The sequence below is a fragment of the Protopterus annectens genome, chromosome 12.part0 (assembly GCF_019279795.1).
Source record: "Protopterus annectens isolate FY-2018-M chromosome 12.part0, PAN1.0, whole genome shotgun sequence".
Taxonomy (NCBI): Eukaryota; Metazoa; Chordata; order Ceratodontiformes; family Protopteridae; genus Protopterus; species Protopterus annectens.
In genome coordinates this window covers 735,450,785-735,477,448 of record NC_056746.1, presented here as the reverse complement: position 1 = coordinate 735,477,448, position 26,664 = coordinate 735,450,785, and the positions used below count along the sequence as shown (strand labels likewise).

At 40.0% G+C, this 26,664-nt stretch overlaps 1 protein-coding gene across 2 annotated transcripts in view; it reads right to left on the bottom strand.

The window, feature by feature from the left end:
• LOC122816783 overlaps positions 1–26,664 on the bottom strand; it is a 796,947-nt gene that overhangs the window by 602,100 nt on the left and 168,183 nt on the right. The gene's annotated exons all lie outside the window — the stretch shown is intronic.

The following is a 26,664-nucleotide window of genomic DNA, read 5'->3' as shown; positions in this document are numbered from 1 at the left end:
ATAAAATGGAATCTTGCTACAATAAGATTGCCAATTTTGCTACTGAAGCCTCATATAGGTCCCACCACTGTCTATCCCTTAAGCAACTCAACTGGCTTGAGTTGCCTCATATACTTCTGCTCAATCAACTCTCTATAGTGCACAAACTCTACTACCTTCCTCAGATAACTCCAGCACTTCAGCACTTAATTCAGCCACACATTCTCTCTAGAGCCTTAAAATCTAGTAATCAGAATCTCATAACTGTCATCAAACATAAAAACAAAGCTGGTAAGTCCCTCTTTGCCAACACCATTGCCAAAACCTGGAACACACTGCCAAGCTAAATAACTTCTACCACTTCCTTTAGTCAATTCAAAAAACTCCTGAAAACCCACTATCTAAGTAACTGGCTATGCTCATGCCACTCACCAGGCTAATCCATACCATGAGAATTTGTCAGGGTACAGCTATGTATGAATAGTTTCTCCCCTGAAAGCTTCCAAACTTGTATACATTTACCTTCAAAACTTCTAACTGCAAAAGAAAAAAAAGGTACCTCTGATTATCTACTGTAAGAAATGTTAATCACTAACATGATGTCCTGCTGTGTGTATATATGCTATATGTATGTTTGTTAATCACCAGCATGTTGTCCTGATGTGTATATATGCCATATGTATGTATGTTCTACTTATTTTTACTCTCATGTAATGTATTGTAATGTGGAGCTTTTCTCCTCAGGCCTCTGCTGAAAATGCACCTGTGTCCAGTTGGACTTTCCCAGCAAACAAATGTAAAATAAAATAAAATAAATACATATTGTTATGGTGAGGGAAAACCTTTGCATCTGATGTTGTAATTTTCATTCATTCCTCAACTGATGGAACAGAGTCCCAACCTAGATGAACTTGAGTAGTCCTCATAGAAGGATATTGTGGAGTACAGTGGAAACAAATGCTGCCATGTTTCTGGAAAGTATGTCTAACTTTTAATGAGCAATAAAAGTATGCACATTAGACCATCTAACAGCTGCACAAATATCATCTATGGGCACTCTTGACCAAAAGGCAGATGAAGTGGCTACAGATCTCGTGGAATGTTTTTTGGGGGGACTTAGGTAAACATAAACCTCCTTCTTTAAAAACAAAGAATATATAATCAGCTAACAATTTAGCAGGGTCACTTTAAATATCACTCTACCCAATTGGTTCTTGGAGAAGGTTACAAATAATTGGTCAGTTTTCCTGAAATCTTGGGTTCTATGCAGATAAAATCTAAGCTACTGATGTACGTCCAAAAGATATAGCATGTAATCTCTTTTGTTTGAGAATTTCAGAAAGAACACAGGTAATGGATGACCAGATTTTTGTTGGATTCAGAGGTCACCTTGGCTAAAAAAGATGGGTTTGTGCTTAATGTCACTCTATCCTTATGGGCGATCAAGTATGGAGAGCTAGTAGAGAGAGCTTGGAGTTCAGATACTCATTTAACATAAGGGACAGCAACCAGAAAAATTGTTTTCCAAGACAAAAACTTAAGGTCAATCTTAGCCAAAGGCTCAAAAGGAGGTAGGGTAAGAGCCTGTAATAGAATAGTCAAATCCCAAGGGGAGAGATTTTTAACTGGGAGTCCTGAGTGAAAAGGTACCCATAAAGAGGACCTTGCACAATTTCAAAGAAGACAAAGAGGAATGTTTCTCAACTGAATGAAAGTTAGAAATTGTCACTAATTGAACTTTAATAGTAGAAAACTTGTCCTGTTGTTATAAATGAAAGCCAGAAAATCGAAAACTGCTGAGAGTGGGGTGGAGGAGGGATCCAAGTCTCTCTAAAGAGCCCAAACAGAAAAGCTTTTCCATTTACTTTTGCCAGTTTCCAGGTAGAAAGCTTCTGAGAGGCGATAAGAGATAAGTATATGTCAGATTTGGGAGGAAAGCCTGGGCTGTTTAGCCATTACTGAAACTGGAGAAACCTTGCGGTCAATTTGAGGCCATTGATGTCTGGGTGTTTCATCCCTGTTGGGTGAAACAGAAGGTCTGGATGTGGGCCCATTATGCCAGGGGGATACTGAAGATGAAGTCACAGGAAGGGGAACCAACTTAATGAGGCCAGAAAGGCGTGAACAGGATGAGTGTGGTCTTCAACCGGGATGAATTTTAAAGAAATTTGAGGATGAAGGGTAAGCACAAAGGAGACTAGTAGGCCAACTGTGGACTAGAGCATCTCTTGGTGACTTCCCCCATGTTGGGACCAGGGCGAAGAACCCGCTGCACTTTTTGTGTAGGGGAAAAGCAAAAAGACTGAAACATGGCTGGCCCCATCAACAGAAGATCCTTCCCACCACTCTTTGATTAAGACATCACTCATGAGGCACCAATATGGACCTGCTTAATTTGTCTGCAAGTACATTAATTTTTCCTGGATTGTGCATTGCCATAAGAAAGTTCCACACACATATACCCTCTCAATACAGTGGGTAAAATCTGCCCCCCCCCCTTTATTGATGTACTAGACTACCAACGTTATCCGTTTGTCTCACAATCATCCCTGAGGGGAGAACATCTTGAAATGTCTGCAATGCTAGTAGAACTGCTACCATTTCCAGGGCACTGATGAGCAAATTAGACTCCTCTGGGGACCATGCACCTAGGACTGTTCTTCCCAAGAAATGGCCCCCTCCCACCCAATCTGGGAGGTGTCCTTGGTGACTGTGGTTACAGGCTGTGGGAGAATAAAGGGACAGCCTTGACAAACTTTTTCTGAATGAATCCATCAAAGAGGAGATTGTAGAATAGTATGTGTGTTGTACCTTTAAGAAGCATTTCCAAGGACAGCATGAACATATAAATAGAAAGCACGTGCTAGCTTCAGTGCCATTTTGAGAGTGCAGCCAGAGTGTGAACATGTATGAGTGTGACAGCTAGTTTGCTTATAAGTTAGTTATTAAGCCTCAATCCTGATATGTTTGTACATAATAAAATTGCTTGAACAGAATCCACATATGTTTATCTGTTTTATCCTGACCAGACGAGCGACATCATGTCAGAACCGGGATTCCAGAAACTGCTTTTCAGAGCTACGATGTGCAGAGTTAACAGTGAAGGTAAACTTAAGTGAACCGAATACAAAAAACATCCAGAACAAACAAACTAATGATAATGGAAAACTAGCATGAATTAATTATTTTATCAAAAAGATAAAACAGAGCATTACAAAGTCACAGAATGCATTATTATGCAAACAAGAGACACAAAAAGTTTAAAACAAAATGTTCGAAATTAAGTTATTTTGATAAAGCTATTATCAGAAAAGTATATAGGAGGTTTGAAATTACCTTGAAATTGCAAAATGAGCATATTTAGAGTAAAATGAGCACAAGAAAAGTATAATGGGCATGAAAAAAAGTTTAATCAAGCAACAAATATAATAACATGGTAAAAAGGGCACATTAAGCATAAATAAAACAAGGTGACTGCATGTTTTTTGGCAAATTATTATGTTATAAACTATTATTTCATATTGATTGAAGCTATTCAGGGCATAACTAGAATGATTTGACATATATCAGAGTGTGTAAAAGTGCTTACAGTGTATGTTTATTACTGTGCATTTATTCCAAAGAGTTTATTTTGTGCAAAGTGCAACTATTTCATAAAGTGCAGTCAAATTACAGCCATTTTGAAAAGTTTCTTGTGCTGGGTATGTCTATTTGCAGAATGCCGCCATTACAGAGTGTTTCTTGCACTCTACAGAGTTATTTAGCAAAGTACAGCCATTTTGAGAAAGTTTGATTGTGCTGTGTACTGTTTATTTGCAAAGTGCAGTTACTTTGAAATGTTTCTTACACTAAGCTTCTTCCGCCAGTTTATGTGCACAGTGCAGTTACTTTGAAATGTTTCTTACACTGATAAGAGGTGATTTCTTACAGTACAGTGATTTTAAGAGTAGTCTTGTGCCCAGGAGATTTATTTCGCAAAGTCCAGTTATTCAGTGGCTTATTGTGCTATTGGGCATAGTTACAAGTAATGGCATAAATGTCTGGCATATGTGTGTGTGTGTGTGTGTGTGTGTGTGTGTGTGTGTGTGTGTGTGTGTGTGTGTGTGTGTGTGTGTGCGTGTGCGTGTGCGCGTGTGCGTGTGCGTGTTTGTGTGTCCATGCATACTTGCAAAAGCCTTCACTGGTATGTGTTAATATAGCAGAGGCATTTCACAGACCAGTTCCACTTGTATTTGATCAGAATATTGCAGAGAATTGGAGAATATTTGAATAAGAGTACAATATTTTTATAGAAGCAGCTTTTTCTGACAAAGATGCATGCACCAGGGCATTCATTTTGCCAAACCTAGCTGGGTCAGAGGCCACTGAAAGAGAATGTTCACTTGTGTATGCACAAGCAGTATATGAAGGGGAAGGGGAAAACTGTCATTGCTGTACAGGCAGAATCAAGGGAAGACCCTGAGTGCTTGAAACGCAAATATGGGGAAATGTGCAACCCCCCCCCCCAGACAAATGTTACATTGCAGAGGTATTCCTTTTACACAAGAGATTGAAAGCCAGGAGAAATGTTTGCAGCTAAATGTGTAAGTTTGGTGATTTAAAAGATGAGTTAATAAAGGACAGGCTTGTGGGTGGTATTAATAGTGCTGCAGTGAGAAAGATTTTGCTTTGTGACAGTGATTTAATGCTGAGCAAAGCTATTGAGATTTGTCAAAGCCATGAAATTACAGAAAGGCGCACAAATATGCTTGCAAGTGATAACAGCATAGTTTCAGAAGGCTCCAGAGCAAATGTAGACAGCATGTAAACAGAAGCAGGCCTAAGCACATAACAGCTGTAACCCCTGTGGGTGTGTCAGGTAAAACCTGTAGTTTTCCCGAAAGTTCTAAGGCTAGTTCAGTAAAAAAGACATTCTCAATGCAGTACAAGGGTGAGTCAGCAAAACCCAAGTCAAGCTTTATTATTAACTGTCGCAACTGTGGTGCCAGTTATGAGTCAGCAATGCCACAAGTGTAAAAAATTGAACCATTTTCAAAAGTTTTGCAAATAAACTAAACCTCACACAGTTATGAAGAAGGGTCACTTAAAAAAGCAAGTTGATCATATAGAGAGCTGCAACCCTACTTTCTGTGTAGATGGTGCATCAGTAATTGGTGAAAAGGTTGATGGAGTAGATTTATTGACATTATTGACAGAGAATGAAGTATTTTGTACTGTCCAGATCAACAGTAAATCCAACCAGCTCAAAGTAGACACTGGCTCAAATTGTAATGTTATGTCAGCAGACACATTTGCTAAGGTGAGAGCTGGTAAGTAACTTAATGAGGCCATTTGTGTGAAACTTGTTCCTTATGGAGGTGAAGAAAGTCAAACCGAAGGCTCAGTAGTGCTTTTATGTTATGTGGCTAGGAACTGTTATAGCTCACTCTTTTATATAGTCCGAAGACCTGTGCAGTCATTGTTGGGTCTCAGAGACAGTTTGAGAATGAATCTGCTTTCCTTTACCAAAGAAGTTCATCATATAAGCACATGTCCCAGTTCCAATTTTACTGAAGCTATTTTCTCAGAGTATGCTGATGTTTTCGATGACAAGTTGGGCAAACTTCCAGTTCTGTATTCTATGAAGTTAGACTCAAAGGTCAGTCCAGTGGTCAGACCACCAAGAAAAGTTCTGATAGCTATGCAGAACAAAGTCAAAGCTCAAATGGATAAAATGGTGCAGCAAGGTGTAATTTGTCCAGTTACAGAACCTACTGAATGGGTGTCGTCCATGGTAGCCACTCACTAAAAGGCTCAGACAAAATCAGAATATACATTGACCCAATATATTTGAACAAATGTTAAACAGACCACATCATCCTATGCATACAGTCAAGGAAGTCGCAGCCCTAATACCAAATGCCACTATTTTTATTGTCTTGGATGCAAATAGTTAATTTTGGCTACTGTTGCTTGATCATAAATCTTCACTAATGACTACATTCAGTACCCCATTTGGAAGATATAGATTCTTCAGGATGTCATTTGCAATAAATTCTGCAAGTGAAGTCTTTCAGCGTGCAATGGAACAAATTTTTTCAGGTTATCCTTGTGCCATAATAGTAGATGATTTATTGGTTGGAGGCAATGGTGAAGCAGAGCATGACAGAAACCTAAAGAAAGTTCTAGACAGAACATGTCAAGTGAACTTGAAGCTCAATCCTAAGTGCAAATTCAGACTACTAGAATTAACATATGTGAATTAACATATGTAGGTCATTTATTTACTAGTACTGACTTGCAACCAGCCTCGTCCAAGCAAAAAGCCATTCTTAAGATGCCAACACTGGATGATGTTCAAGCTCTGCAATGCTTTCTTGGTATGGTCAGATATTTAAGCAAGCTTATACCAGAGTTCAGTGAGTTGATAGATCCTTTGAGAGAGCGTTTTATTTATTTATTTACTGACATTTGTTAACCGGGTTAGTCCAAATGAGCTTGTGGCCCATTTTCAGTGGGTAGCCTAGGAGAAAAGCTCCCATAATACAGAATATCAAAACAATCTTGTCTTTGTTTGTGATTTGTTGTGGAGTTGACTGGTAAGAGAAGTTTTATTTATTTTTACTGTTAAAAGGAGGTGCGACTGTGAGCTATAGCGACCAGAAGCTACTGCGCGTGTGATGTAAAGAAATTACAACTTCTGCCTGGCTGGTAGAACTTGTATGGTCAGAACAACTTTATTGTATTTTGTTATTTAGTTGCATATTGCTGGTGTAATTTTTGTCATATAAGTTGATTTAAGTTCTTTTGAATTCTTTGCTACTGAATTTGTGTAATTTTTTCCTTTGCAATATTTTATTCAATTAAAGCTGAATATGGATTCCTTAAATGAGTATGCAATTAACGATTTGCTAATGCCCAAGTATCTTGTACAGTGTAATAAATGCTATGCATATTTAAAGGTAACGGCTGATAACACTAGTGATCTTTGTTCCTCGTGTCAAAACTTGGAGGATTTGCTTGCCATTGTTAGAAGCAAATCCCGACTTAATGATGATGATTGCACATGTGCAATTGGCATGGCTTGGAGAACTGTTGTATCATATACTAATGACTGGACTGATGAACTAAATAATGTTAGGCATAGAACAAATAGAACAGATTTAGGAAATGATGCATCTATTTTCTGCAAAGAACATTCAACTCCTATGAAACATGATGAGGCCCCTGAGAACTATGCAATTGTGGATGCAAGTACTCAGCAACCTGAGGATCTGGTTTGTTTAGAAGGAAACAAAAAAAGAAAGAAAGAAAGAAGTTCTCAACAAATAACAAGGAAGAAAAATAAACTTAATGACTGTAAAGGAAAGAGAATACATAATAAAAAGGATTTTGCTTTGTTACGTAACACACTGGTGACAGGGAATGAATATATCTGTCTATCAGAAAACTCTCAGTCTACAGAAAAAGGCATCACCTTTCCAATGGAAAAGGTAGAAAAAAGAGGCAAGGGGCAGGTGAAAAGGAAGAAATCAAAACTGAACGTGGAAGGATTGAAGAACATTACTGTAAGAAAAAAGAAGAGAAAGACAGATGTTGACTACATTGCTCAAGCTGTGGATTTACAATGCCAGCTGGATGAGAATTTAATACGCAATGAAAACAATGGAATTAATAAGACCAATAGTGATGAAGATCTATCCTGCGCTATCAATTGTTACAAAGGAATGACTGTATTAGAAGGTGAATATTATTCAGAGATGGTCAGCAAAGATATTCTTGTAATTGGAGATTCAGTTATTAGAGGAACTCATACTTATATTTGCAGAGATGATAATGAACATCGAGTAGTGTTATTCTTGCCAGGAGCAAAAATTGAAGAAAACAAGCCTTGAAACGCCTTAATGTAAGGAAGTATGGATCTGTTTTTACTCATGTTGGTACAAATGATGTCACCAACAAAGATTCTCTGACTGTTGGTCGATAAATGACAGCCCTTCTAGATAGTATAGCTTGTACTGGTGTTAGGACATATTTTTCACAAATCACCTATAGAAAGTATAGTCAGGTCACTGTGAATGAAAATATTTTTTGGATAAACACCTACATGGAAAAAATGTCATGTTTTAAAAAATGGAAATGTGTAGAGCATCCAAGCCTTATTTTGGGCACACATGTTTAGACAGGATGGTGTGCATTTGTCTAGATCAGGGAAAATAATTTTTGCAGCAGATATTTTGCAATATTTGACAAACACTAGCCAGGATTTTTGCCAAGTCAAAAATGCAACAGTTCACAGATAGCAACATTTGATGCATTTCTGATGGTTGTTAATGCAGGAACATTAATAAAGTTTTTTTATTAGAAAGTTTGCTACATTCTCACAAGATTGATGTTGTTATAGTTTGTGAAACATGGTTAAAGAACAATGACTGGAAACCAGTTCTGTCAGAGTAAAAATGTTTTTAATGTAACAGACATTCTACCAAAAAATCAAGTGGAGGTGTTATGATAGGGATTAAAGATAGCTATGAGACTTGTGATTGTGATTATTACATGTTCAATGACAACACCGATACTATAGACTGTGTAACTGTGACAATAAAGACAACCGTTGAACATATAACAATTGTTGGAGTGTACGGATCACTAAAGTCAAGTGCAGATGACCTAGGGGAATTCATACATTTCTTACATGAAACACAGAAGGGAAGAATAACATTAGCTGAGGACTTAAATTTACCAGAAACAGACTGGAATAATATTGATTCAACAACGCTAGTAAAGAAATTATTCACAGAGTATATTCAGGAACAGCAAATGCTTCAGATTTTTTAAAAAAAACTACCAGAGGATGGAATATACTAGACATTGTTTCTGTTCCTGAAGAAATGACTGTAACTTCAAGTCAAGTTTTATCACCATTGGTGTGCAGTGATCATGGAGTCATAAAGGTTAATTTGTTGCTAGATAATTCTGCCAAACTGAAAACTAAGCCAATGCACAGAAGGCTAATTACAGATTATAGGGAAGCAAAACAATTACTACATAAAACTAAGTGGAGTGAGGTGTTCAGTGGAAAAACTACAGATGGAATGTGGAAAGTTTTGAAAGAGAAATTGTTTGAGTGCAAAAAGTCAAAAAAATGTTTAACATCAGGATCTAGTCACGCAACATCAGAGGGGTATATTTCCATAAGAACAAGATACCTGATTAATGTGAGAGACAAAAAATATAAGAAATGGAAGAGAGGTTGAACTACAACTTTGAAAACTTAAATAAACGAGCTGGACAAACAGACAAGATCAAGAAAATTTTGAAGAAAATTTATATAAAGATATTGAGCATAATAGGAAACCTTTTGTGAAAGGAGAGATACACAAATTGATAAACTGTGTGCAGATTCTAAAATTTATTCTCAGACACAACAGATTATAGATACATTTACAAAATATGCAAAACAATTTGGCTCCACAAAAGGGGTGGTAAGTTGTCCTAGTGACATCCAGGTAACCCCAGATACTGGAATCAAATTAGATTATATTGAAAAAGAACTCTGCAAACTAGATCCAAACAAAGTGCCGGGAGGAGACGGAATAAGTAACAATGATCTGAGAACACTTAAGCAAGAACTTACACTGCCATAACATCTGTTATTCACTAGATAATATAAATATGGGGAGATTCCTCAAGATTGGAGACACGCACTTATTAAACCTGTCTTTAAGGGAAAGTGGAGTGCGACAAACCTAGAATCATATAGACCCTTAAGTCTATTTTCATGTTGTGGAAAAATAATGGAGAAGGAAATACTGGATAAGTTATTGTCAGAACCGGATAGGTTGGGACTTGAAATTATATATCAGCATGCATATGTTGAAAATAGATCTATTACCACCTATAACATGATGTTCTATAACAATATAATAACAGCTATGAATGAAAAATTGTGCTGTGATGTGATTTATATAGATTTAACTTCAGCATTTGACAGGATCATGCACAAAACACTGATCAATAAATTAGTACAACTAGGTATTGATGTACTGTTGATAAGATGGATAGCTGCATGGCTTACAAATAAGACATGGCAAGTATCACACACCAACTGGACAGGTGACATCCTTGGTTACAGTCAAGGTGTCCCACAGGGCTCTGTACTAGGCCCTTACTTGTTTAGATTGTATCTTTCAGACCTTACTTTTTCATCTGAGGTGTTCTACAGTCTATATGCTGATGACCTGAAATTGAGTAAACTGATTACAAGTGTTACAGATTAGGCATGTCTGAAAAATAATTTGACTAAATTGGCCATTTGGGCATAGGACAATAATATGTTGATAAATACATCAAAAACTAAGCATATGAGATTTGGGAGACATGAACTGAAAGGTGAATATTTAATACAGCACACAGTGATTGAAACTGTAGACTCATTTAAGGACCTGGGTATATGGGTAGATTCAGCTATGAGTTTTTCTAATCATATCAACCAATTGGCTAATGACAGTTATAGAACTATAGATTGTATAAAAAAGATTTATAAAGTCTAGGAAATCAAACATAATGAAGTGATTGTTTGTTAGTTACATTAGACACAAACTTGAGTATGGAATAACAATATGGAAACCCTATAGGAAAACAAGTATGAATAAAGTGAAAAAAGTACAGCGGAAATATATGAAGGGCATCCATGGATGTGAAAATCTAAGTTATTATTATGAAAGACTAAAATATCTGAACTTGTACAGTGTCTCTTACAGATATTTATGCTACCTCATTCAACACACACTTCAGACAAACCATACTATCACTAGCTAAACAACACAACCCCTCTCCCCTCCAACCCACACTTTCAACTAGTAATCTCCCCACTGTCTTCTCTTTTTCTCCTGTTCCTACCTCCAACATAAAAAAACTCGTAACTAAACTTAAGCCCACCAAATTAGCAGCAGACAACCTCCCAAGTGAATACCTGCAAAGCACAGCTGATGCTCTGGCTTACCCAGTATCCATCTTGATTAACTGATCTCTGCCAGAAAGTTATGTTCCCACACTATGGAAAGTATCACATAAAATTCCCTCCACAAAGGTGGAACTTCACTGAAATAACCAATTACCGCCCCATAGCATTTCTCTCTCCACTATCCAAAATACTAGAGAAATGCATTCACTCTCAGGTCTCAGACTACCTCAACTATCCAAAATACTAGAGAGATGCATTCACTCTCAAGTATCAGACTACCTCCTTACTAACAACCTCCTTTCCAATACTCAGCATGGTTTATGACCAAACCATAGCACCACCACTGCCTTACTCTCCTTTACTAACACTATCCTTCAGCATAAAAACAATGGCTATCTCTCCTCTGCTACTTTCCTAGACCTATCTAAAGCATTTGACATGGTCCCACACAAACAACTCATCTCTGTCCTCAATAACCTATCCTTCTCTCAATCAGCCACCAACTGGTTTCAGAGTTACCTGTCTGACTGCCAACAATCCATTGTATGGCAGAATGACAAATCTCCCCAACTACCTGTCTCTATAGGGGTTCCCCAAGGATCCATCCTTGGACCCCTACTCTTCTCTATTTTCACCAATAATCTAGCCTCTGCCACCAAACATGGCACACTCATACAATACGCAGATGACTCAGTCATCATCTGCTCAGCCCAGTCGCTACCCAAGCTGCAAAGAGTCACACAGGAAGCATTTTCCTCTGTTGAACCTTGGTTATCTAATGCCCAATTAATACTCAACCCAAACAAAACTAAACTACTCACCTTCCAACCCACCAAACATACTCAAAACATCTCTCACTTTAACATCACAGCAAAAGACAACACCACTATACACCCAACAGAACACACCAAATTGCTAGGAGTGGAAATAGACAGTAAACTAAAAATTTGACATTCACATATCCATGACCATAAAAAAGTCCACAAAAAACTAGGAGCGTTATACAGAAATAAGCAACTTTTCACCAAAGCAGCAAAGATTTCAGTAGCAAATTCCCACCTTATCTCCACCCTACTTTATTCCTCTCCAATATATACCAACCTAAGGCAATGTGATCTAAACAAGCTGGAGACCTGCTACAACAAAATGCCAAATTCACCACAGGGGCATCCTACCGTAGACACCACTCTCTCTCACTTGCTGAACTGGGCTGGCTTGAACTCCCTCATTTCCTTCAATGGTATCAAGTCACACTCTAGCACAAACTAGCAAACCATCCACTAAATGTCCCATCTCTCCAGAATCTACTCCAGCCCTATTGCACCACCAGACCACTAAAATCCAACAACAAAAATCACCTGCAGGTCACTAAAGCCAATAACTCTGCTGGAGAAGCACCATTCTCTTGCTCCACAGCCAAATGATGGAACTCCCTCCCACCCACAATTACCTCTGTACCATCATGTACCCACTTCAAAACTTTACTAAAAGCACACCTAAAACCATGCTGGCTATGCCCTTGCAACTCCCACTCTAATATCACCCACCCCATCCACCCACTACCTTTATTTCCACCCCACTAACTACCTTGATTATAGCAAGCTCGGATGCTCATAAGCCTAGCTACTTATTATACAGCAGGAACTTCTTATTGTAACAATTTTTAATGTCTGTTATGTACTTCGCAGATGATAAAGATTCTAGTTGTCTACTGATGTACTATGTTCTTCATCTGTAACAATGTTTGTAATTGTTAATTGCTATGTTGATCAAATTGTTAATTGCTACATAAAGCCAATGTAACTACTGCCTGTATATTTTAACTGTGGAGCTTTTCTCCCCGGGTCTCTGCTGAAAATGGACCTACATCCAGTCGGACACTCCTGGTCAACAAATGTAAATAAATAAAAATAAATAAATAATTTAAGAGTAGATCTTATTCAGGTATATAGGGCATTTACGGACAACTACCTCTGGGGATGTCTGGGGTTATCAAAAAGTACTAGAGAATAGTCAGATTGGTTCTCTGACAGAGTAGCTGATGCTTGGAACAGACTACCAAATAACATTAAAGCAAGTACTAGTTTAGACATTTTTAAGAACAGCCTGGACATTTATTATGGGAACAAGTGTTTTGGCATATACTGGCAAGCTAGAAGGGCTTTAATGCCCATGCATGAAACATTTGTATGTATGTATGTATGTATGTATGTATGTATGCATATGTAAATACAGAAAAATGATAAATATATTGACGTGTTCAGAAAAAAAGATTATACAATACTGTTTAAAAGATGAAGTAAAAAAAATATATGAAACAAAAAATAAAATGTAAACAGCATTAGTTATGTCTATCCTAAATGATCACAGTAGTGATTTATATGCTTATTTACAGAAAGAGTTTGTTCCAAACAGATATAAATATAAAGTAGGAATAAGTGTCATCAAGTAGAGGAGATATTTTGCTGTGGGGGGGGGGGGTTACTGAGGGGGGGTACCCAAGGAGTGGAGAGAGGAGTTAAGCTGGACCTAGACAAGGACAGATTTTGGAGTTAAGCAGGTGGACTTTTAATTTTTCTTTAAAGTGGGATGGGTGGATGATGGAATATATGTCTCTAGCAAGTTTATTCCAAGTTGGAGCGATTGAGTGTTTATATAGGAGTTTGCCTGCTGATTTATTTGGTTGGTAGGTGTGTAGTATTTACTGATTAGAGGTACGAAGAGTACACAAAGGTGTGTAGATAGAGATGAAGGAAGAGAGAGCAGGGCAGGATGAAGGTTTATACAGAATGAAGTGTAGCATTTAAAGTTGTGATAGCAACAGTAGGTGAGGGAACTCAAACCAGTGGAGGGATGTAAGAGGTAGGCAGTGATGAGTATTATATGGAGAGTTTGTGATAAATCTAGCTATCCTGTAATAAGTGTGTTGGAGTTTGTTTAAGGTTGTGGCTTGAATGTTGGTGAATGCAGGGGCAGCATAAAGAAGGGAGGGGAGGAGGAGAGCTTGAGCAAGTGAGAGCCTAGCATTTAGAGGTAGACATTTTTTGTTAGGATAAATTAAACCAAGTTTCTGGTTTGTTTTTTTATACATTGGAGAAGGTGTATATTAAATCTGAGTTCATCATTGATGATGACTCCTAGGAGTTTAGAATAAGTTTCAGGTTTAATGATTGTGTTATTAGAGGAAGTGATGGAGAAGGAGGATTTGTGGTAAGTAAGAGAGCGGGGAAGAAACAGGAGGAGTTTGGTCTTTTTTGGGTTGAAGATGAGCAAGTTACTGGTTAGCCACTGTTCAGTAGATGAAAAGGTATGTTGAGTGAGTGTCTGGAGTTTAGTGATGCCAGAGAATGAGATGAGAGTTGAATCATTGGCATACTGTATGAGGGATGATTGTTTGCAAGATGAGTGGAGGTCATTAGTGAAGATATTGAACAGGAGGGTGCCAAGGATGGAGCCTTGGGGTACTCCTGTTGGGACAGGTAGGAATGAGGAAGAGGAAGAGAGCCATTTAACAGACTGTTGCCTGTGGGATAGGTAAATGGACAACCAGGAAAGGGTGGAGGAAGGTAGGATGAGACTAGCAAGTTTAGATAACAGTAGGGGATGAGAGACAGTATTGAATGCTTTGGAAAGGTCTAGGAAAATACAGGAGATTAGTCTGTTGTTGTCTAGGACCTCAGCAATGGTATGGGTAGGGAATAGGAGGGCTGTAGTTGTGCTATGGTTAGGACAAAAAACATGCTAGGTGGGTGGGAGAAGAATGTTTTGGAGGAGGTGTTTTAATAATTGTGAGTGGATGCATTTTTCTAGAATTTTAGAAAGGGGGGATAGAATAGCTATGGGATGGTAGTTAGATGGGTAAGTACAGTTGCCACCTTCATGGAGGGGAATAGTGACAAAGGATTTCCAAAGGGTAGGTACAGTGGATTCCTGGATGGACCTATTGATTAGTATGGACACTGCGAAAGCAATGGAGTCAGCAGCCAGTTTGAGGAAGGTAGGAGGTAGATTATCAGTGGAAGGAGAGCAGGGTTTAAGCTTAAGTAGTAGAGACTGGATATAATAAGTGGGAACAGGATGTAAGGTGAAAGGGTTAGCATTAGGTGGGTAGGAAGGGGTAGGTTGAGTTGTAGTGTTACCACTGGATGGTAAGAGTGCCTGAATGGTGTCGATAAAGTGTTTATTAAGTAGGGCGGCTGTTTCTAGAGGGGATCTATTAGGGTAGGGGAAGGGGTTAGAGGAGCAGCCAGGAGAAGGAATTTTATTTATAGTTGACCAGAACTTCTGGGGGTTGGGTTTGCTGTTCAGTTGGGAAGAGTTGAAGAAGGATTTTTTTGTCAGCATTGGATTGTTTCTTTGTAAGATTTCTGAGTCTTTAAGCAGAAAATTGCCATCCCATCTACATTAAGATACTATGATGTCAATAAACCAATAACCATTTACTGTGATGCTTTAAAATTTGGTCTTGGTGCAGTTATTCTTCAAGAAGGCAGACCAGTAGTCTATGCATCTAGATCCCTTACCCAAACTGAAATGCAATATGCTTAGATTGAGAATGAACTTTTGGCAATAGTATTTGCATGTTCAAGGTTTCATGATTATATTTATGGTCGAGCTATTCAAACTGAAACTGATCATCATCTTCTAGTTACTATTTTAAAGAAGCCTATGCATTCATCTCCAGACAGATTACAACAAATGATGCTCAGATTGCAAAAGTACATCTTCAAAATAGTCTGTTACCTTATCCAGATTACCCAGACATACAGCAGAACAGCTTAATGCTGAGAATTTTGACTTTGATGTCATGGAAGTGCATAATTGTTCTACTAAAACACTTGATGAGCTGAGAGATCATAAAAAGATGATCCAGTTTTGCAAAAGCTCAGTCACTTCATTGATGTTGGACAGCCGTCAAAACAATCTAGTGTACTGCCTGAAGTGCAAACTTATTTTCTTTACAGAGATGAGATGTTGATGGAAGATGGCATTATTTTCAAAGGTCCTAAAATTGTTGCTCCTGCTTCCTTACAATGTGAATATATCCAGATTTTGCATTGTGGTCACCCAGTTTCTGAATCTACCAAATGAAGGGCAAGATGATTACTATTTTGGCCTTCTCTAGCAAAGGACATTGATAAAGTACTTTCTTCTTGTTCAGTATGCAATAGTGCTAAATCACATTTGCAAAAAGAACCACTTCAGCCAAGTCAAGCTCCTGAACTACCTTGGTCAACAGTAGCCACTGATATACTCGAGTGGAACAACCAGCATTTCTTAGTGTTGGTAGACACTTATTCCAACTGGTTTGAGATCGATTTGCAACCTAACCTAACGTCCACTGTTGTTATCACCAAGTTGAAATATCATTTCTCAGTCCATGGAAGTGCACAGAAGCTTCTCTCTGACAACAGTACCCATTTTTCCAGTCAGTTGTTTCAGAAATTTGCAAAATAATCGGACTTTGTACATGTTACTAGTAGTCCAGAATATCCATAGTTAAATGAACTAGCTGAATGTGCAGTACAGAGAGCAAAGCAATTACTAGAGAAGTCAAAGTGTGGTAGTAGCAATGTCTTTTTGAATTTACTTAATCTCAGAAACATACCCCGTGACAATATACTTGACTTGCCTGCTCAGAGATGTCTATCTAGGCAAACCAGAACAACCTTGCCTATCAGTTTCAGTTTGTTGAGGCCTAAAGCTAAAAATAACAGAGCAATCGAAGCTCAACTATTCAGAAAGCATTCTTTCCAGACATCCAGCTTTGATAAATCGAGCAGATTTCTTTGTCCACTGAATGAAGGAGAGACAGGTTACAAATGGCGAAAGGTTTCGACTGGATTGGTCAAGTAACAAGTATATGTGCCAAGCCGAGATCCTATTTCGTTGAATCTGAGGGTGTGGAATACAGGAGAAATTGCAGACATTTTCTTTCTGCATCACAATCAATATCCTGTGATATAGACTCTACATCTCAGAGCAATCAAGACAATGTTCCTGTTGCAGAATGTGTCTTAACTCCTACTTCTATTCCTAATAATGTTCCTGATGTTCCCAAAGTTGAACATTCAGCAAAGACAGTCCCAGTTGCTAGACCTATTTCTAATCTCTATGTCATGCAATTTGGTCATGTTTCCACACATAGCAGCAACCTGGACATAATTGTCTATATGTATTTAGTTCTGTATAAATGCATGTAAAAGAATAATTTTGTATCAATTGCATGTCAGTTAATGTCATCAATAATGCATGACTCATTTCTCAAAGAGGGAGGATGTAGAATAGTATGTGAGTTGCACCGTTAAGAAGCATTTCCAAGGACAGCACGTGCATATAAATAGTAAGCATGTGCTAGATTCAGTGCCATTTTGAGAGTGCAGCCAGAGTGTAAACTTGTATGAGTGTGATAGCTAGTTTGTTTATAAGTTAAAATTACTAAGCCTCAATCCTGATGTGTTTGTAGATTAATAAAGCTGCTTGAACAGAACCCACAGATGTTCATCTGTTTTATTCTGACCAGACGAGCGACAAAGATGTTCTTTGCAAGCTTTGGAAATCTTTACTAGAGTGCTCAAGATTTGCTGAATAATAGACCATTGCACTGAAAGAGCCAAGTGCAGAACCCACATAAGAAATCTGGCTAACATACTTGAGTTATTGCTGCTGCTGCCATTGATCCTAAGGCTTGCTGAGAATATGAGGTCTTGTTGGAGGAAGCAAGGCTATCTGATTGATTGTGTCTAGATGAGAACCTATGAACTCCACAGACTGCTTGGGTGTAAGTTGTGATTTGGAGTAGTTGACCATGATGCTTGAATAAGTAGATGTCTGGAATGGGCAGTTAGGAAACAATAATTTAGGAATGGAAACACACAGAATCCCAGCAGTCTCAGGTGAGATGCTACCACTGCCAAGCATATGGTGAACACCCTGGGTGTTGTGGTGAAGCCAAAGGCCATTCTCTGAACTAATAATGACTGGCTGCCAGCCAGAAGTGCAGGTGTCTTCTGGAGCACCTGCTCATTTTGATATGACAGTGCTGAAGCTATATCCTGAAGCTATATCAAGCACATCCAATCATCTTTTCACAGAAGAGGTGAAGTGGAAGGAAATGTCACCATCTAGAACTTTGAATATTTTGCATAATGGTTTAGTTTGCTGAGATCCAGAAATGATCTCAAGTCCCTTGCCTTTTTTGGCACTAAAAAGAATCTTGAGTAAGTTTGAGATCCTTGCTGGGCTGGGGGAACTTTCTGGATGACTCTTTTTTCCTAACAGATTTACTATTTCCAAAGCTTCCCTCTGATTGGATGGAACATTGGGGATCTTTTTTGTTTTTGTTGGTGGAATTTGGGAAAATGGTATGAAATAGCCTCTTGATATGATCTTCTGCACCCAAGTGTTTTTTGTTATGGATGCCGAGGCTTTTGAGTCCACAGAGGAGCACCCCTCCCCAATTGCGTCCAGAGTACAGTAGTTGGGCAACCCTTTAGGGAGAGCTGGTAGGGCTTATTGGAGAAGGTGTCTCAGAAGCCTTGGTTCTACAGGCCACCCCTGCCATAAAGGTGGCATCTTCCATTATTGCCCGCCCACACACTGGGAAGAACTATCTCCTCATGAGTCCTGGAATGGCCTTTTGGACTTGTGAAACCACATCTTTTTACCACCTCATTGATTCCAAGAGAAGGACCTCTGAGGGATAGAAAAACATATTCCAACAGCAGACAGGATTTTTCTACTTTGCTCAGTTCTGGATAGTGTTTTATTAACTTTGGTGCTGAACAAGGATGATCTATTGAAAAGAGCACTGACGACCGAAGACTTGAAGTCCACAAAAATCACATGGGCACATCCAGGCATGACTCCTGACCGCAATGCCTGAACCCACAGCCCTAAAAGTACTTTTAGGTGCATTAGAGATCAGCCTCATACATGTGTTGGGAGATAGATTGAAGGGTGGCCAGTTGTGAAGAAGCTTTTTTCTGGTCTTTCACAGACATGGACTCTGAAAGTGATTTGAAAATCTCCTTGGTCAAATCCCTTTGTTGCCTGGTGAAGTGTGCCAATAATTCAGTGACCAAAGAGCAAAGGTTGATGAGGTATAAATGCACTTGCCAAATCTGTCCAAGGCCCTGGACTCCCTGTTAGGGGAATGGAAGGATGAACTCTGTTCTGCAAGCTCCCTCCTAGTGGCTGCCGCCACCACCACCATGGCATTTAATAGGACTCCCTTGCACCAGTGGACCCTATCTTTGGATGGATCTAAAAACTTATCTGACCTCTTAGGTATGGGTTTCACAGTATCCAGATCCTTCCATGCTCGGCATGAGATAAGGTTGATCAACTCATCAACCAGAAGGACCACTCAAGTCAAAGCTGGAACAGGCCTGAAAGCCTCCAGAAACATCAACTTGTCCTGGAAAGGGGCTTTACAGACCATCCACCTATATGTTTAAGAAGTTTCAGGATATCTCCAAAGAAGAGATCATCAGGTGCAGATCTGGGAGACCCCTCCCCTTCATCGAAGTCCATGCCTTCAGTGATAGATTCCTGATGGGAATCTAAATGCCTCTTTTGCACATCCTCTTTCTAGGGTCTTCATCATTGGGGCAGTCTGGGGAAGTATCAAAAGAGGGTGAGGAGTCCCATGTGAGGATTGTCTGAAGATTAGTACAGGATGGCTGTCCCGGTGGAATATATATGAGAAGCTCACAGCTTAAATGCGATGGAAAAAGAAGGATTTGATCCAAAGAGTTTAAGGATGTCCTCTCTCTGGGTAGAGGAAAAGCCCTGTCCACTATCTTGAAGGCAGAAGGCCCAAGAAAAATGACCGCCAGTTACACCAGTGCTGATGCTAACTTCACCGAACTCTAAATTCCTTTAAACCCTTGCCTTTAGGTGGGAGTCAGAGCCAAGCTAATGCCAAGGCAACCATAGGCAAGGGCAGCTCAAACAACTTCAGAGTCAACCCCAAACCCCCACCCCCAGAGCCAATGCAGACACTTCAGCTCCGAGAGTCATCCTGCCTTGAAGAGATTGGAAAGAGGTAACTCAGTAGCATGGTTGGAGTGGAAGAATGGCCTATCTTTAGAGCTAACATGGATATTCTGCAAGATCTTGGATCTGAGGGTTCCAAAACTACCTGTCAGATCGAGGAAGGAGATGTAACATGAAGCTGAGAAGAGGGCAGGCTCATGGGTCCGATGGGAGATGAAGCCCTAATTACCCCCATCTGGAACCGAGCCCTGAAAAACTTCCTCATTATTCTAGCCACCTCTGCTTCAGATATACTCCTGGAGGACCTAAGTGATGAACTTTTGGATGGCGGTCTGTTTCCTTGGTGTTTCTTGTAAAAGAGGAGAATGGAGTCACAGAGAAATATGCAGACTGGATTCAAGGAGATTTGGTGCTGGGAGTTGTAGGCTCCAAGGTTAACATTGGATCTGGTTTCTTAGAAACTTTAGCCAAAGGTTTGGGCATAGGAGTCGAATGAGGAAAACAGTGAGGGGATCATTTCCTGGACTATTTCTCTTTTGGAGCTAAGTCATGTCCCCCTTTATTGTTTTTTTTTTTGAGGGGGGTTTGAGCCGCAGCTGGTAATGTAGCAGAATAAGAAGGTAGTAAGCCTTTTAAATCTAACTTGTAGCTGAATCCTGAACAGATGGCACAGTCAACTTCAAGTTGGGTGGTGCCCAAACAATAAACACACTCCTTGTGGGCATCAGAATTAGGGATTTTATGTCCACAGGATGTGCACATCTTAATGCCTGTAGGCTTGTCATTCATATCAGAACCAAGTAGAACAATACAGAGAATTTTTTTATACACAGACAGAGTAGAAGAAGAGAAAATACCAACAAAATGGTATTTCAGAAAAGTATCCTACAGACAGGAAGACAGAAAAAGAACGAGAAAGAATACCAAAAATGGTATTTAGGAGAATACCCTCACAAGGGTATGGAGGCCTAATTAGAAGAAAAAGTTAGAGAATTTCAGCATTACCAAGAGCCCACTACTTATGGAATGGCAAAGGGAGGAACGGGAATAAGAAATTAAAAATAAAAAAATAAAAAATCACAAATAAGGATATAAAAATCCTATTTAATACACTTAGCTCGAGTGCAGAAAATCAACAACAAGACTGGAGGTATCCCAGGATGGTGAAGCATTGTGGGTAAAGGGAGGAGTTTGACAGCTGGATCCATGAGTCTAGTAAAAGTGGCTGAGTTGGATTCGAGGCTGGATCCGAGACCTATCAGTTAAGGAAAGAATGAAAATGATAACATCAGTCTGTGGCTTTCCAAGAATGTGTTATTCACACTACATTACCATCTCTTTAAGACTAATTAAGGGGTGATGTGAAACCTTAATTAAAATGCTCTTGAATTGCAAATTTCAGTGCAGTTTCAAATCATTACTTTAGTATAATTTTAGATTAGACTTAGGGTTTCTTCAAAGTCCTAGTTCTACCTGTCTTCCAGAGAAAGTGTACAAAAAGTAGTACATTGCATGAAAACAAAATATAATTGTGCTCTCCCTTTTACAATTTCTCCAAATCTTTTGAGTTTCTAATACCATGACGGGAATGGACCCCATTCCTAAGTCAAAGTAAGATTAAAGTTCATGAAATTAGTATTTATTTTTATTGTATTTATTTAATATTTGTTAACTGGTAAAGTCCGACTTGAAACATAGCCAATTTTCAGCTGAAGCCCGGGGAGAAACGCTCCAGAGGCATGTCTTTGAATGTGGGAGGAAACCAGAGCACCCGGAGAAAACCCACACAAATGCAGGGAGGACATGCAGACTCAACACAGAAGGCACTCCAGCCGAGAATCGAACCAGAGAACCTCACGCTGTGAGGCGACAACGCTACCGTTGCACCACTGTGCCATCTAGTACTGTGTCAGTCTTTGATGTCAGCCAGAAGTGCTCTTCGCAGCACCTATAATGTGCCCAGTAATGACTCCTCCTGCAATTTACACAGAGTTACATGTATTGGGTGTTGTTGTTGTTGTTGTGTCTTTCGGCTTTTTCCCGGTTAGGGGTCGCCATGTATTGGTAACATATCTAAATATAACTGAAGACCTGTTGCTCCTACTACTATTGGAATTGTCTGGGTATCTTTCCTCCTCATTGCTCTTGTTTCTGCCTACAAATCCTGATATTTTATGACTGTGTCTCTCTGTATGCAAGATACTGTAATCACTAGGTGTAGTGATTTCAGTGATCAATGCTACTTTTGCCTTCTTTTCATGGACCCCAATATCTGGTTTTCTCGCATCTATTTTTTTGAACTGTTGGTAATGAGATGATCCCATGTGATGTAGACTTCATCATTTTCTGTGATGCTTTGTGGTCATGTTTCCAGTGTTTTTCAGCTGCTTCAGTATTAGAATGGTTGCACAATCCTCAGTGCAGTTGTCTTTTCACATTAGTATGCCTTTCAGTATACAGTCCTTCTGCCATTAGGATATCACATCTAGCAACAAGGTGTGTGACTGTTTCCAGTTCTGTTTTACAGAAAGTACAGTTTTGTACCTACCATAAATGTAGATGTTCGAGGATCTCCATTGCTGCAGTCCTTACATATGGGTATTCCGCTATCCACAATCGGCCCGAATACCAAAGGGCTAGAACCGGCGTCGGTCATCGGCGCCCGAGACTGACGTCAGTACGTGCCAGTACAAATGCGCATGACCGACGCCATAACCTCAGTCTTTCTTGCCTCGGACGTCAGAATGCAAAAAACACCACCCAAACCCCGACCTAAAAAGAAAAGGGGGGGAAGGAGGGAGGGAAAATTGGACTGCAGCAATGGAGATCCTCGAACATCTACATTTATGGTAGGTACAAAACTGTACTATGTTCTTCGTCTCCCATTGCTGCAGTCCTTACATATGGGTAGAATCCCAGAGCAACGGAAAAAAGGGATGCTGGCCAACTAAATAGCATTAGGGGCTGCTAACATGTCCTGTAAGATTGCAGTGGCAAACCCAGCCCTAGACCTAGAATAAAGAGGTAAATGATAATGCTTTGTAAAGGTATGTACAGAACTCCAAGTAGCTGCCTCTAGAATGTCTTTAGTAGCTACCCCTCTCAAAAAAGCAGTAGAGGTGGCCGTAGCCCTAGTAGAATGAGGCCTGATCCCAACTGGAACATCCTTGCCATGATGAGAGTAACAAAAAGCAATACAATGGCCAATCCACTTGGAAATAGTCTGTTGAGACAGCCTTCCCTCGTGAAGTCAAAGCAAACGAAACAAATAATTGTTGAGATCTTCTGAACTCTTTGGTTCTGCTCAAATAATACCTTAACTGCCTATGTACATCCAAAGAATGCAAAACTTTTTCCCCTTCATTTTGGGGGTTAGCATAAAAAGTAGGCAAATGTATAGATTGGTTCAATGCCACATTAGAAATCACTTTAGGCAGAAAAGTAGGATTAGTACGTAAGGAAACTCTGTCATTGTGAAAAATCAGAAAAGGTTCCACTGCCATGAGGGCCTGTAATTCAGATACCCTTCTAGCAGAAGTAACAGCCAATAAAAAAGCAGTCTTCCAAGACAACAACTGCAATTCAGCTGTAGCTGCAGGTTCAAAAGGAGGCAGAGTCAGCTTTTCCAAAACAAAATTAAGATCCCAGGTAGGAGTAGGAGCCCTCCGTGAGGGTCTTATATTCTTTGCCCCTCTAAGAAACTGTTTAACCAATGGATGTGAAAATAAAGGAGGGTCACAATCATAATGAGCAGAAATAGCTGCAGCATGCACTTTTACAGAAGAGAAGGACAAACCCTTGTCCAATAAAATAGTCAAATATTGCAATGTACAACTCAAATTAGGCAATTTGACATCAAAGCCTTTAGCTGAACTCCAAAGAAAAAATCTCTTCCATTTACCAGCATAAACTTTTCGAGTACTAGGACGCCTGGCTTCCAAAATAACATCCAAAACTTGTTGAGGAAGCTGAAGGTCCTCCTTCTCTAAAACAGAATGCACCAGGCTGTCAGGTGTAGGGATTGCACCCTGACATTGAGAAAATGATTGTTTTCCTGAGACAATAAGTGAGGAATCTGTGGTAATGGCCAAGGTGTTCCATGAATTAAGCTCCTCAACAGAGGGTACCAATGCTGATGAGGCCAATCCGGTGCTATAAGGATCATGCAAGGTTTGTCCCTCCTGACTTTCAACAGCACCTTTGGAAGAAGAGGCAAAGGAGGAAAAGCATACACGTGAAGGTTGCTCCAACTGAAGGATAGTGCATCTATTTTCCAGGCTTTTGGATGAAATAGCCTTGTGCAAAACAGTGGCAGTTGGAAATTCAGAGGAGAAGCGAACAGATCTATGTCTGGAGTTCCCCAAGCCATGGTCAACTGAAGAAATACCTGAGGGTCCAATTTCCATTCGTGAGGATCCACAATCTGTCTGCTCAGAACATCTGCTAAAGAATTTTGTGCTCCTGGCAGAAACTGTGCTCGAAGAGTGATGTGCAGATTCAAAGCAGTTTCCCATAACAGCATTGCTTGTCTGCAAAGAGGGTAAGAATGAGTTCCCCTTGCTTGTTGATGTACCACATGACAGTTGTGTTGTCTGTTCGAATCAACACCAGTCCTGGTTGAAGTAGGCTCTTGAATCCTTCCAAAGCAAATTGAACTGCCAGCATCTCTTTCATGATGATATGCAAGTGAAGTAGCTCTGGGGGCCAAAGGTCTTGAATCCATTTTCCTCTGAAATGAGCTCCCCAGGCTGACTCCAAGGCGTCTGTCGTCAATATCTGACTTGCCTCTGGTTGGGTCACAGAGAGCCCCTTGTTTAGGTGACATTCCTGAGCCCACCACAGAAATTCTTTCTGAATGCAAGGTATAATCCGAATGACAGTGTCCAAATCGTGGCTGTGTTGAGTCCAAACGCTTTTGAGATACCATTGTAGCTTCCTCATATGCAGTTTGGCATTGGGAAGTACTAGAATGCAAGATGCCATGAACCCCAAGGCTTGAAGGACTGTCCTTGCAGTCAGCCTGGACATTATTGATAGCTGTTGGAAGTATAGGTGAAGATTTCTTTGTTTGTCCGGGGTAAGAAATGCCATCTGAGCAGCTGTATTCAGTCTTACACCCAGAAAACACATCTCTTGTGAGGGTACTAGACTGGACTTTATTTCGTTCACAGAATACCCTAGGCATCTTAAAACTGTCATTACATACTGCAGATGTTGAAGAAGTTCGTGCTTGCCTTGAGCCAGAATCAAACAGTCGTCCAGATAAGGATAAATTTGAATTCCTGTTAGTCTGAGAAAAGCTATTACTGGAGCCAGGACTTTGTGAATACCCTGGGTGCAGTAGACAAGCCAAAGGGCAATGCAGAGAACTGATAATGCAAATTCCCATTCCGAAATCTCAGGAATTTCCTGCAACCGGGCCTGATAGGAATGTGAAGATAGGCCTCTTTGAGATCCAGAGTCACCATCCAGTGATCTTTGCCCAGAATAGGTAACAGCTGTTGCAGTGTTAACATCTTGAATTTTGGAATTTCCAGAAAGGTGTTTAGAATGGACAAATCCAGAATTGGTCTCCAAGTATTTCCTTTCTTTGGCACTAAGAAAAGACGGGAATAAAACCCTGTGCCTCTTTCTGCAGAAGGTACTTCCTGTATTGCTCCCAACTGAAGCAGAGAAGAAATTTGTGTCTGTGCTTCCAGTCTTTGCTGATGAGGCACATCCGCATACCTTTGAAAGGAGGGAATGTGTGAAAATAAAATTTGTAGCCTCGATTTATTATGTCCAATACCCATTTGTCTTGGGTAACCAAATGCCAATTCCTTTTGAAAAGTCCCAGTTTTCCTCCTAGAGGAGCTGCCAGCAAGGCAGAGTCCGGCAGCTGAAGACACAGGTCATTGGGTCTGTTTCCGAAAGGACTGACCCCTGCCCTCCCCAGCAGAAGGGGTAGAAGAACTCAAAGACCTAGAAGTAACAGGGCCCTGAGAGGAAGCCCTACCTCTACCTCGCCTCGACCTGCCCCTAGATTGATAATCCGAAGAGGGGAAAGACCATCCCTTAGCAGGCCAATTCCTACTGAACTTAGGGGGCTGAACCTGTAAAAAGTCCTTAACTGTCTGCATAGACTTAGCTTTTTCCTCCATTTTTTTCAAAACTGATTCTACTGGAGGACCAAAAAGAACATCAGATTGTAGAGGAGCATCCATAATTCGAGCCTTAACATGCTCTGACAAGGTCTGATCTTTAAGCCAGGCATGCCTGCGAACAACTGAACTAGTAGCAGCCACCCTGGAAGAAGCCTGTAAAGCATCAAAACCACACTGTAAAGAATGCTTACCAACTTGGTCTGAAGCATGCACTAAATCCTGAAGCTCCTTACATTCAATACCTTCAGCTAAAGCATCTACTTTACATTTCAATTGGCCCAGCAACAAATTTTGATACCTGAGCATATGAAACTGACAATTTAAAGCTCTCATAGCCAAAGTAGAAGAGGTATACAGTTTTTTACCCCACCTATCCAGGGCCCTAGCATCCTTGTCCAGAGGAACTGGATTCCGAGCCACAGAAGCCCTAACACCTTTGGGGCCTTGAGTAATAGTTTCTGGATCAGCCCTAGGACTCTTATATAAGTACTTGTGAGCTTCCGGAACCCTGTAGTATCTATCTGGTTTAACCGGAGCAGGAGGCAGAGAATCTGGGTTAAGGGCAGCCTCAGAAAATACATCCTGAACAACATCCAG